This window comes from Platalea leucorodia (genome assembly GCF_965183815.1).
Source record: "Platalea leucorodia genome assembly, chromosome: 6".
NCBI lineage: Eukaryota > Metazoa > Chordata > Aves > Pelecaniformes > Threskiornithidae > Platalea > Platalea leucorodia.
The window spans coordinates 8,701,692-8,713,707 of record NC_138828.1 but is presented as its reverse complement, the minus strand read 5'-3'; positions in this window follow the sequence as shown (position 1 = coordinate 8,713,707).

The following is a 12,016-nucleotide window of genomic DNA, read 5'->3' as shown; positions in this document are numbered from 1 at the left end:
TCAGCATGGCTTAAGCCTATTGTTTCAGTGAAAATTTTCTGATTCGGGCTGGGTTTTCATTTCATAATTTTCAACAGGAAGCTGAAAGCAACCTCCCCTCAACATTGTTCTTTTGACTGTCCAGCAAACAAGGGATTTGAATTGCTCCATCATGGTGCTAAAGTATGGCTATAGGCTCTGATATTACCACAGGCAACATTTTTAACACTTGCAAAGAAAATGGATCTGGATTTTAGTTGAAACTTGGGTCAATCTGACAAAAGACAGGTAAGCTTTGTGGCTTTAATACACAACTTTGGCCTAAATTTCAAATAAACCTGGGGAAACTCAAGCTTTGGATTTAAGTGGTTTCATATGTCTCTCAAGTGCAGGTCATTTTCCTTAAATTTCAGTTGAGAGTCTGAGTTTGCTCAATCCTAAAAGTCAGAGTTAAATTTAGGGGTGTGAACCCATCTGGACTAAAACTGAATGAAATATTGGCACAAACCTCAGCAAAATGAAACTGCCAAAACTTGAAACAGCTCTGATATATACATCTACTCAGAAAGAGAGAGAGAATTTAATAAAAGTCAGTAGTTTGTCATAATCATAATCAATTTAGTCTGTTCAACTGGGAGTTTGAGGGAAAGGAAGTCAACGTAAGTCACCTATGGCTTTATGAGCAGTTTGACTAATTTAAGAAAAGTTGACATTTAAATATTTAAATTTTTGCTAATGCTTGGTACATGTTAAGCAAACCTAAGTTAGGTCAAGAAAAATTAAGAGGCATTTTGTTCTAACACTGCATTGGGACTAGAAAGAGGAGAGAAGAGAGGAGAGGGGAGGAAAGGACAAAAGAGGGGAGGAGAAAAGAGAAGCCTAACATTAAACTAAGTTTGAAATCCATTAAAATACAAGTTGTGAACCTCTGAACTGGAAGAATTTTGATGGGCATTGTTAAGTTTGGAGGAATTTTATGGTTTGCATAGGTTAATTTGTTCATTATTCAAAGGGTGAGCTCACTCCATGGTAAAACATCAGGCTGAACTGGCTTATTAATCTCCAGAATTCTTTCAATTTCAAGTTTATTTTCAAGGGTTAGGGAACGTTACTCATATTGTAAAAATGCATAAAATGATACTATTTATCAAACATACAGAACTTCCCAAGTGCTCTAAATAACTGTTTAAAATTAAAGCAGATTGCAGAGACTGAATAAGCTGTTTGATGAAGTAGTGTATGTAACAAACAGCTCTAACTGAGCTTTTATACTGAAAAAAACCTCCTCACAAAAAAGTCTGTGTTATAATGTGACCATTGTTTCTCTGGCTAATTACTGCTGTCTATGCCAGTGAGAAGCCTTGCTATAAAGCAGCAGGAGTGTACACCTCCCATATGCATGGACTTTTTGGAGATCATATAGGACAAGAAAGAGCTGGGGAAAAAAACATACAAATGAAAACAAAGATCTAACAGTTTATTTTTCTGGGAATGAAGTCTGTGGAGTCCATAATACACTCTCTATATTTGTTGGAGTATGCACTCATACATGAGTTACTAATCACGGATAAGAGTGTCAATGTGATAACCAGCCTTATGTGCACAGTGCCATTCAAAATAGCCCCTTTGAACCTCAGACCATTTCCAAACTGTTCAAAGAAAAGTATGTTTTAACTTAGGCTATTTTCATTTTATATTTTAAAAGCACTGTTCCATTTCATAGTGGAGCTAGCCACACAGCCAAAAGCTTACAGATAGCTTATGTGTATTTTGGAAGGTAGAGGAGAAAGTGAGCAACACCTGAATAAAGTAAAAGGAAAAGATACATATGGAGAAAAATTAGATTTCCATCATTGGAAATAGAAATATTTTAGAGATTTAAATGTGTTTATTGGAACTTGGAAAGATATAGCCACATATCAACAGAAAGATCACACACTTCTTGTCCTAGAAGAAGCAGCATAGCTTTCCAATTTTACCTAGGTATTTGTAGTGTTTGCTCCCTATTGTACTTCTACAATAACACTGGCAAAACAGCTAAAATAACTCCTTAGAATAAGCATTTCCCTGAACAGTCTTCATTGCAGTTGGAGTTTGAGAGAAACTTTCCATGGAAAATTGTAAAATAGAGTGCAAGACTGAATACTTTTAAAATGTAAATCCCACATTAGTGAAATAAAAAAGCTTTAAAGCCTTTAAAATTAAAACGAGAGAAAAAGTTGATTATTGAAATATAAACCCTTTTTTGTTACTTGTATTCATTAGATTATGTATGAAATATAATTCTGAGGGAAAAACAGGAAGCTAATAATATTACAACCCCATATATTTTAAAAGCTGCCAATTTAAAGACACACAAATCATCAGCTTTACCAATTTATTCTGATCTCTTCCTGCTGACGTCAACAGAAACGTTGACATAAACTTTGTTGGGGCAAGGATTAGGACATACATAAAACTACAGAAGTTTAACAAAATTCCTGAAGACCACAGAATATATTCCTCTTAGAACTTAGCACATTTCTCTTGTGCATGCATTAAACACATGTTTTATAGTTGATTATTAATTCAATCATCTCACTAGTTATTTTTTCTACCAAACTCCAGTAGTAATGTTGTTCATCATAAAACTTAAAATTTTGCTGCTGTTTTGTGATCCGTAAAGAAAATCGTACCTTTGAAAAACTAGTGCAAGTGGATAGTAAGTGAAAAGTCTTTTCAAACTTTCAAAACACTGCTGTTAATATGCTAAAACACTAAGCAAATCAAGGTTAACAACTAAGAACATCGCATAACTTTATAAGACATTTCTAGCATGTTTCTATTCAACTGTGTTCATAGAATCATTTAAGTTGGAAAAGATGTTTAAGATCATCAAGTCCAACCGTTAACCTAATACTGCCAAGTCCACCACTAAACCATGTTCATAATTATTATTTGTTGACAACTAGATTAGTGCTCTAATGCATCGGTTGCTGATTTATTTTTTTTTTTTTTAATTCCTCTAAAAATGTCCAGGGGAACTTGCAATACTCTTAAGTTCCTTCTGAAGTTTACCGTCTTTGAACAGATCAATAGTTCAGTAGAAAGTGACCTGTAATCCTGTATCCCTTTGTGCAAATCTTTCAGTTTTTTGGGAAGTTTCAACATGCAGTGAATACTGTTCTAGGCAAAACACAGGACATATAAGTGTTTGCTCTTATTGTAGTTCTGCCCGAGTTGTGTTCATAAATATAAACCAATCTTTCTTGGACTTCATTGAGAACTAGCATTTCTGTAACAGTGTTTCCTTGCCTTCTACACCTGGCTTGGGCTGATGTGGACAAGAGAGAAGACAGAATTCTGAGACAATCAAATTCATCACCCCTTCTTTCTGATTTTGAAATCCCACTGGAAATAAAGTTAGAAAAAGTTACCCCAGTTTTTTCATTACATTCCCTGACTAAAAGCCTACCATGAATTTCAGTGAAATGGTTTGAAAAGGCAGTAAACAAAAGAAAATTGTCTGATACACTTAGTAATTTGGGTCTTTGCATATTTTTTCCAAATGTTGGCTACCCTTATTTTATCCCAAACAGTAAGAGGGAATAAAAATGATCTTTTGTTATGATTATTACAGCTGTGCAGAGTTGTCATGAATATGTATCCACATATAAAAATGTCACTTACTTCAAGATTGATAGTATTTTACTGATTTGAAATGCCTAATAACCCTGCACAAGCGGACTTCTTCAAGACTGAGATGTACTTGTTTATCGCACAATAAAGGATGGTATAAGCCATAGAAGAAGACATGTTCCCTGCATGACAAGTTCCCTGTTTAAGAAGGCATGAATACGTAAGTAATTGACAAACAGAAAATGAGTTTCCAGAGTAGGTTGGTGAGGTCGGATTAGCAGAAGAGTTAAATTTTGAGAGAGTAATGGAAAGAGCTGTAGTCCAGTACTTAGTGCAGGAAGGAGTTTCTGAAGCATAGCAGAAGGAAAAAAAAAAGAGAATCAAAAGCATGGAGAGGAGATGGAATATGTACTCATAGCAAAGTAACAGAGGAAAAATGAGATCATTGCTAAAGGAGTGAAGAACTGTGGAGAGCCTTGAGAGGGAAGAGCAACAACAGGGAACCTGGCAAATTCAGTGAAAGAAAGAAGAAAGTGAAATAATCTGAGGAACCCATGGGGGCCAGTTTTCATTTTCACTGGAATGCACAGTGAAAATCACAGTTGTCCATCTAAATAAAAATAGTCCCAAATGTGGCATTAATTCTGATAACAATGAATAAATACTACAGTCAAAACCATAATCCTGTCTGGCATACCACTGCTGAATGAGGCAACTGCTCCACTTTATCTAGGAGAGATGTCTCAGAGCACTGCTGTTTAAAACAATGCTAATGGTCTATTTGCAGTTAAGGTAATATATATGTTCATATATTTGTTCATACATTTGTAGTTAACGCAATATATATGTTCATATATTTGTATTTTTCTTTCAAATTGACCTCAAATGTGAGATTATTTTGTTCATAAAAAGTAAAATCTCTTTTTAACTCCATTTGCTGATCGGTAACGGCACTGTTACAGCACGTGGCAATGTTTTTGCTGGTTACTTTCTCTCCAATGCCAATTATTTGAAGAGGAAGGGCTCCGATAGAGATCACGTTGCAGTTTACAGTGCGTGACCACAAATCCTCCAGCATGTGATCTCCAGCTGGGTTTCAGTGGGGTACCTTGGACCAATCTGTAGGCAGAGAGCCACAGTAGAGATTGTATCTGTGTTGTCTGCCAGTGCACTGATCAGGAAGCAAACTGAAGCACAGCGTATGTGCACAAAGGTGGTTATGAAATGTCTTTACTTCAGCAGCTACCATATGCTCTCCTGCCTTGGGGTGGAGGGGTGAGAAGGCATCTTGCTGACTTGTCTGCTGGAGGTTGGTCAAATGACATCATTACATGGCAATGCGAGATACGTAGTGAAGAACTGGTTTCTTTGGATTCTTTGCACTGCGGGGAATAAACACGCAAAGAACCACGCTGAGGGCTAGCACATGACAGCACTTTCTCCTCTGGCATGGTCTAGAATACATCTAAAAGCTCTAATCCAAACAGTCTGACCATGAAGCAAGTGTGGATTTCAGATCACACTCAAACTATAGTATAAATCTATCAACTTACTTCAGGCGGCTTTCAAACTCCTCTGAGTATCCCCCCCTAGCAATTTTGCACATAAGGTATTGAGCTATGTTTTACATGAAGAATACTATGAAGACTTGCTTTTCACAAAAGAAGGACCCAGGCTTGACAGTATGGGATCCTGTGGCAATTGATGTCTACTGAAGCACACACGTGAATAAAGGTATGGAATCTTTAATAAGTCTGAAACCCTTAAAAACTAGGGTTTTCTTCCTCTTTATATTTTATTTTCTGCATTTCTTCACTGTGGGTAGAAATGATCTGGCCCCTCAAACTCTTATTTTGTTTTTGTATGGAAATATTAGATATTATTAGATAGATAATATTAGATATGATTAGATAGATAACAGTATCTCAGCATATAAAACTCCATTGCCAAAAAGTCATGTATACTGTTTAAAGTTGATCAAAAGTGAGAAAGATGTGCTTGATGATGTGCTGAAAACCTAAATCAACATATTTTACCTAGCAGAAACATGCCGTTCTGAGAGCTTAGTTTGCTTGAGATTTGTACCTTGAGGGTGAGCTCCCTGCGTATTCCTTGGTACCAAATACGCAGTTGCCTACGTGGATCCCTGCTCTCCGAGGAGACCCTCTCAACAAAGCATCCATCTCCTCTGCTCAGCTGCCTATGAAATTTATAGGAGCAAAATATCTTTGAGAGCACTATCCATCACATTTAACTGCATTTGGTTAAAATTAGGTGATAGTGACAGGGCAGACAAACAGGATGCTCTTACAAGCTTCATTTCCCCATGAAATGAGGGTGAAATGAGAAGCTCCTCCACCACATGTGTTTGTTTTTGTGGAAGCCAACAAACATTAAGGCTGCAGGCTAAACAGAAACAGCAATATTGTGTATATCTTGTCAAGCTTTTGCCTATTTCTCTTCATTATTTTCAACAATTCTGCCCATTTTTCACATATGAGAATCTTTTTACTTTCTCTGCAGACCATCAGCTCAGATATATTATCAATTATGGAATTAATCCAAACCCCACCAATGTGCTTGGCAAAATCACACTGATTTTAATTGATTTTGGAGGGTCCTAACATTCTGCAGTGATGTAACTAATATTTGTGCCAGTTCCTTTGGCTGCTGTTAATATATGTCTTGTCATCATGTTTGTTGGTAGATGTTGTTGTTATGGACACAAAAGTAATGGAAAACATAAATCTTTCTCAAGAGACACAAATTAATTCCCCTATTTCTATGTTTTGTCTTTTAAGGCATTGTTTCTTTAGATCAAGAGCAAGTTCATTTTCTCATACTACAATAAAGAGAGGGAGAATACATATGCCTAAATGGGCATAACTGATTTCTAGGCGAGGCATCAAGTATTTCTGGGTGACATATATTAAAGAAGAAAAAAAAACAAAAAAACAAAAAACCAAAACAAAACAGTGGCAGAACTCAAATGAGCGTGAACTATAAAGATCAGCTTGCATTTCTGGGTAAGTAACCTTATTTCATTGTGATTTTTCTCATGTGTTTTAATGTGTCAATCATTCAGGGACTCTAATATCATGATTTCTAATCAGCATACTGTTGACATAATTAGATGAAATTATGCTGAAAAATACTCCTGACCTTTCATTTTTTGATATGAAGGAAGATGTTTTTAGCAGTTGCCTGGGAAAGCTGAATAGCTAACTAATAGTTGCTTGGAATGCAAATTGAAGAAATACAGTTTCCTCCAATTCTCCTGTCGAGCTTTCTGTGGGCGTCCCAGGGCAGCCGCTATAGTCACTCTTTTAACCTACGCAGGAATTTTGGTTGATTTAACTGAGGTAGCTTATTCAATTTTTTCTTCTTCTAATGTTGCTTTGGTATACCACATACAATATATATTTTTCTTATCCTGCAGCATTTGATGTTCTAGTTAAATTAAAAAGAAATCAATTCCCGCTGTGCCTAATTTTCAAAATGAAAGTGAAGAAAAGTGCTCCCCCCCAACCTCCATTACGCTAATAGTGACTTTGGGGAATCACCACAGCAAAAGTTGTGAAGTTTTTGTGGAAAACAACAAATCCCCTGCCAAGTCTGTAGGATATGCAAAGAGGCCGTGGAAGTGAGAAGAGCTTAGCAGAGAGAAAACTAGACTCCACTGAAGGCATGATTTCTGCTGCCTCACCAGGAGATGACCATCAGCTCAGGTAAAGGGAAAGCAGGTAATGGAAAAAATATACAGGTAAGGGAAAAGTAACATTCACTCATCAGCTAAAAGTAGAGCATCTTAGTAGCACTCATTACTGTATAGACTTCTATCATACATCCCCCCTTTGCTTCCTCTTTCTCAGCTGAATTGCATTTCATCTGTTTCCTCTGAATTTCATCTATTTTGTAGAGCACTAATTTTCCTTATTTTCTTGTGTGGAAGATATTTTTGGTCCTTGGTCATACGTGTTATCTTCTCTATGCCTTCTTAGCTTTACTAGAGCATTTTTCACATAGGACCCCAGAGCCTGAGTTTCAAGGCTTAAATTAATTTGGAAACTTTCTTCATATTTTTTTTTTCGTTTGATCTTTTGAAAAAAATTATCATTTCTTCACATTTTCCTTTCACAAAAAAAAAAAAAAAAGAGTATAAATGATGTCTTTGAGCATCTGAGAACTTCTAGCAAATTAGCTTTCATAGATAGGTGTCATCCAAGCAAGCTCTAGATCTATGTCTCACATGCCAAACATTCTGTCGTACTTAAATTACGTACTGCCAACAAATCAGTGCTCACGTAGCGGTAACACACTGAAAACGTATACAAGCACAGAAACATGTGTCATCTTGGTATGGCTGTTTGCCACACACTTGATGCCACCAGTGCTAGAGATGCAGTTTCCATTTGTTTTGCAAGTGCAGCCAAACTGAGAAATGGCTCTCAGGATTTCTTTTAAAGATCAGGTTACAGAGAAAGCGCAGGCTCCCGCAGTGCTTTGAATGCTTAATTATGCCTAGGGTATCCTGTCTAAGAAGAGTTGTTTCACACAGGTATAATCTAAACTGCAGATATGGTAGATGTTAAAATAATCCAATAAATATTGTTAACTTAGTTATTGGCTTGAACTTTCTTACATATATGTGCACGAAACTTTGCAAGGTCAAGCTCTCTCATAAGGATACCAATAAAGCCACAGTGTTTGGTCAGAGAGAAATCAACATTTCACATGTTCTTTGCTCCTGTTTTTTGTTCCTCTATCTCTAGCATCTGAATTGCTGTTAGGTTGAACTATGGAAGCTAAAAAAATCTCTGCTTTTTTCTTTTCATGCATAGGAATGACAAATTCCTTTACTCCAACTAACAGTTCACAGGTGTGGGTTTCAATTTCTGAACGTCACCTTCTCTAGAACGTACCAAAATTAAAACCATTCTGCTTGAAGGGAGAGATCTTTCAGTTATTATTCGATACCATATCTATCAAGTCTCAGTTTCCCCCACACAAATTTCACTCCAAGTACATATATCCTGATTACTACTTGATACAAGTATCATGAAATGAAAGGGAATTCAATGGGAACCATAGACAGCAGATCCCCTTCTCCCCTTTACTCCCTTTTCTTTCTGACCAGTGTTGGAATGGAAAAATGGTGAAACTTAAAAGCTATTGATGGTTGTACTCAAAAGGCACAAAACAAATTCCTAGCAGAGATCAAAATCACCAAGATCAAAACAGTTAGGAGAACAAAATCATAAGAATTTTTTCCTTTCCCTCCTCCAGAGCAGATGAACAAAATTTTGCACAAGGGAGAGAATGTAAAGTACCACTGGGCTCAGCTGAGTATAGCAGTCTCTTGTTCTCAAAATAGAAATGTAGCCATACCCCCTTCTATGGCTTCTTCTCTCATTCTTGTATTTGCTGGTTACAATGGGCATACACATTTGCCAAATATTTCTGCTACAATGACTAGAGAAACATTTAGATATAAATTGTCTACCTTGGTTAAAATAGTTCTTCAGTCCTTCTGATGGATCTGTTTGTCTGGAGACTTGGGTAAAAGGCATATGGCTAGCAGATTTTCTTCATAATTTGTGGTGCTATAATTCCATTTTAAGAAGTTATACAGGAAAATTCAGTTTACATCTACTTTACCAATACAACAAAAGAATTTCAGCTACAGCACTACAGTACTTCCTGGCTTCATCCATATCAGGAATTATTTAAGGAGGACCTTTCCAAGTTATTTCATTAATTTGTCTTTCTAGATACAGCTGAAGAGAGAGACAGATGAAAAGCATTCGCTTTTCTCAGTTCAAAACTGAAGTTTTTTACTGCTGTGACTCTTATATATGGCATCTGCCAGCTGCTGATAAACAGTCTATCAATAAGGCATACAAAGGTTCAAGTTGATTCTGATCTCAGCCAGCTGACTTAATCCTGCCACATATCTAAAAAAGGTAGAACATATGATATGTATGTTGAAAAGTAGCAGCCTAATAGAAATGAAGTAATCTGGAGTTTATATCACTTTTTGGTTGGATTTGAATTTTTCAAATGCAGATCAGGCAGTGATTCAATCTGAGTTTTGTTTCATTTGAACCCAAATTTTAAGAGCTGAAGTTAGGATAAACAGCTTATGGATTTTGCTCATCCCTACTGAGTAGTAAAAAACAAACAAACAAACAAACAAAATCCAAACAACCCAAAACACCCAAATGCCCCTTTTCTTTTTCAGACTGCATGTTCCAGAATTCTTGGCCCTGTTTGAATTGGTTCTGTTACTTTTTAATGCAGCATATTCAAAAGAAAAAGAGGAATACAAATCTCCCTGCCTTGGTAGAAACAGGAAGTCTCAAAGTCAGAGGCCATTTGTATCACCGCAATCTACTGAACTGTATCTCATCAGCTTTAAATTCTTCTTTCTTAATCTCTCCATCTCAGCTTCACAAGCTAATCTCTGCTTCTTTTATTCTAAAGCAGGAATAAAGGAAAAATATAGAAGAGGGAAAAAAAACCCCAACAACAAAGAATCCAAACTATTCATCAAATATGGCTATCTTTGTCAAAGCTTTTGTCTGCTGTAAACTTCTGTCAGATAAGGTAAATGATACACAGTCATCAATTCATGGTCCAAAAGCATAACAAATAAGAAAACTTGGGAAGCTTTGGAAAAAGAAATAATTTGTGCTATGTTAAGGGCATTAAAAAAACATGTTATAATTACCAGCAGTTAAAGCCTCAAATGGCATTTTATCCTCCATGGAGAAAAGTACTCTTTCATTTTATGTCCGTCCCCCCCCCCTCATGATCAAAAGCTGTGTATCTGTCAACTTCAAACCATATCTATGAATTACAGTAAGAGAAAAGAAGTCACCACCCTGGGAGTTTTGCAATGAGAAAGAGCAGATCAGAGAAGTAAAATGGAAATGGACTCTACACATACTTTCCAGGATTTCTGACTTTAAATCTGCACAATAATTTAAGTTATTGAATGTGCAGAGAGCATGAAATCATTGTGGTTTACCTAGAAGTGATTTTAACTTAGAATACAGGGAATACAAGACCTGCTACCTGCTTTTAGCTGCAGATGCTGATAATTCTTGAGATGTACAAGGAAAATCGATTCAGCATTTTACATGTTATATCATAGATGTATCTGTATAAATCAGAAGGTTACTTTGAGCTGGCTATGGGACCCAAGCCAAGGTTACCTATCAAGAGATAATATACTATGAGACTTTCAGGGAGGGTACAGAAAAAAAAAAAAAATGTTTGAAACCTCTCTGAACATGAAGAGATAGGCAAGATCCTAGTCAGGTGTCATTGCTATTAAATGAGTCTTTACCAGTTCATCCTAGTAAATCCTTTCTATGCAGTAAGAAGAAAAGACATTACTTGAATTACCTCCCTAAAAGTCCATACTAGCTTGGTATCACAGAAGGGAGGATGTTTTGGTTTTGCTTTGCATAGATAAGTAACTCACATTTTTAATATGTACATTTCTTTGTAGAAGAACCTAATATAGGTTTGCAGCTACAAAGAGGATGGAAGCTTCAGGGGTTGCCACATGTAGAAGACAAGGGGCAACAGGTACAAGTTTTGGGAGAGGTTTTATCTTGACATAAGAAAGAAATTTTTTACAGTAAGAACAATCATTCACTGGAACAACCTCTTCAGGGACATGGTAGAGTCCCCATTGCTGGAGGTTTTCAAAATGCCTTTGGACAGAGTGCTAGATAATCTCATCTAGGCTCCCTTTCCCACAAAAGGTTGGACCAGATGATCTTTTGAGGTCCCTTCCAACCTGGGCTATTCTATGATAGGTGGTGTTCTGTGGAAAGGCCTGATGGCATCCCAGACACTGATTTTAGGAGGTAGTGTGCTCCCAAGGGCATTTCCCCAAGGAAGAGAGGAAGACCAAGTGGAGGAGTGTGGGTACCGTCAGAGGGAGTAACGGTGACTGGAGGCTCTCCAGATCCAGATGACTGAAGAGTCTTTAGAAGCTAGTGATCACTGCACACTGTCCATGTGGAAGGGTACTCGTCCTGGCTTTTAACATCCCATAACAAAATGCAAGACTTCCAGACTAGACCTCACTGAAATGAAAAAGAATTTCAATATTGATTTGATTTCACTGAAGAGCTTCATTCAGATTAAGAAGTAGCACTGGAAATGGTCAACTGTATGACTGTTTTCTGCGGAGTGACTCCTCACTGGCTAATTATGTCAGGACCAATAGACCATTTTCCACTATAACTTATACATCATATTGCATGCTGTATCTATTACTACTTTCAGAAGCTACAACAGGCACCATTCTGCATGTTTTGTAAGTTTAGAGTACACATTCCACAATTTTTCATTCTTTTTCCATTGCAGACATTGCTCAGGGTCTGGCTACACACCGTAATAT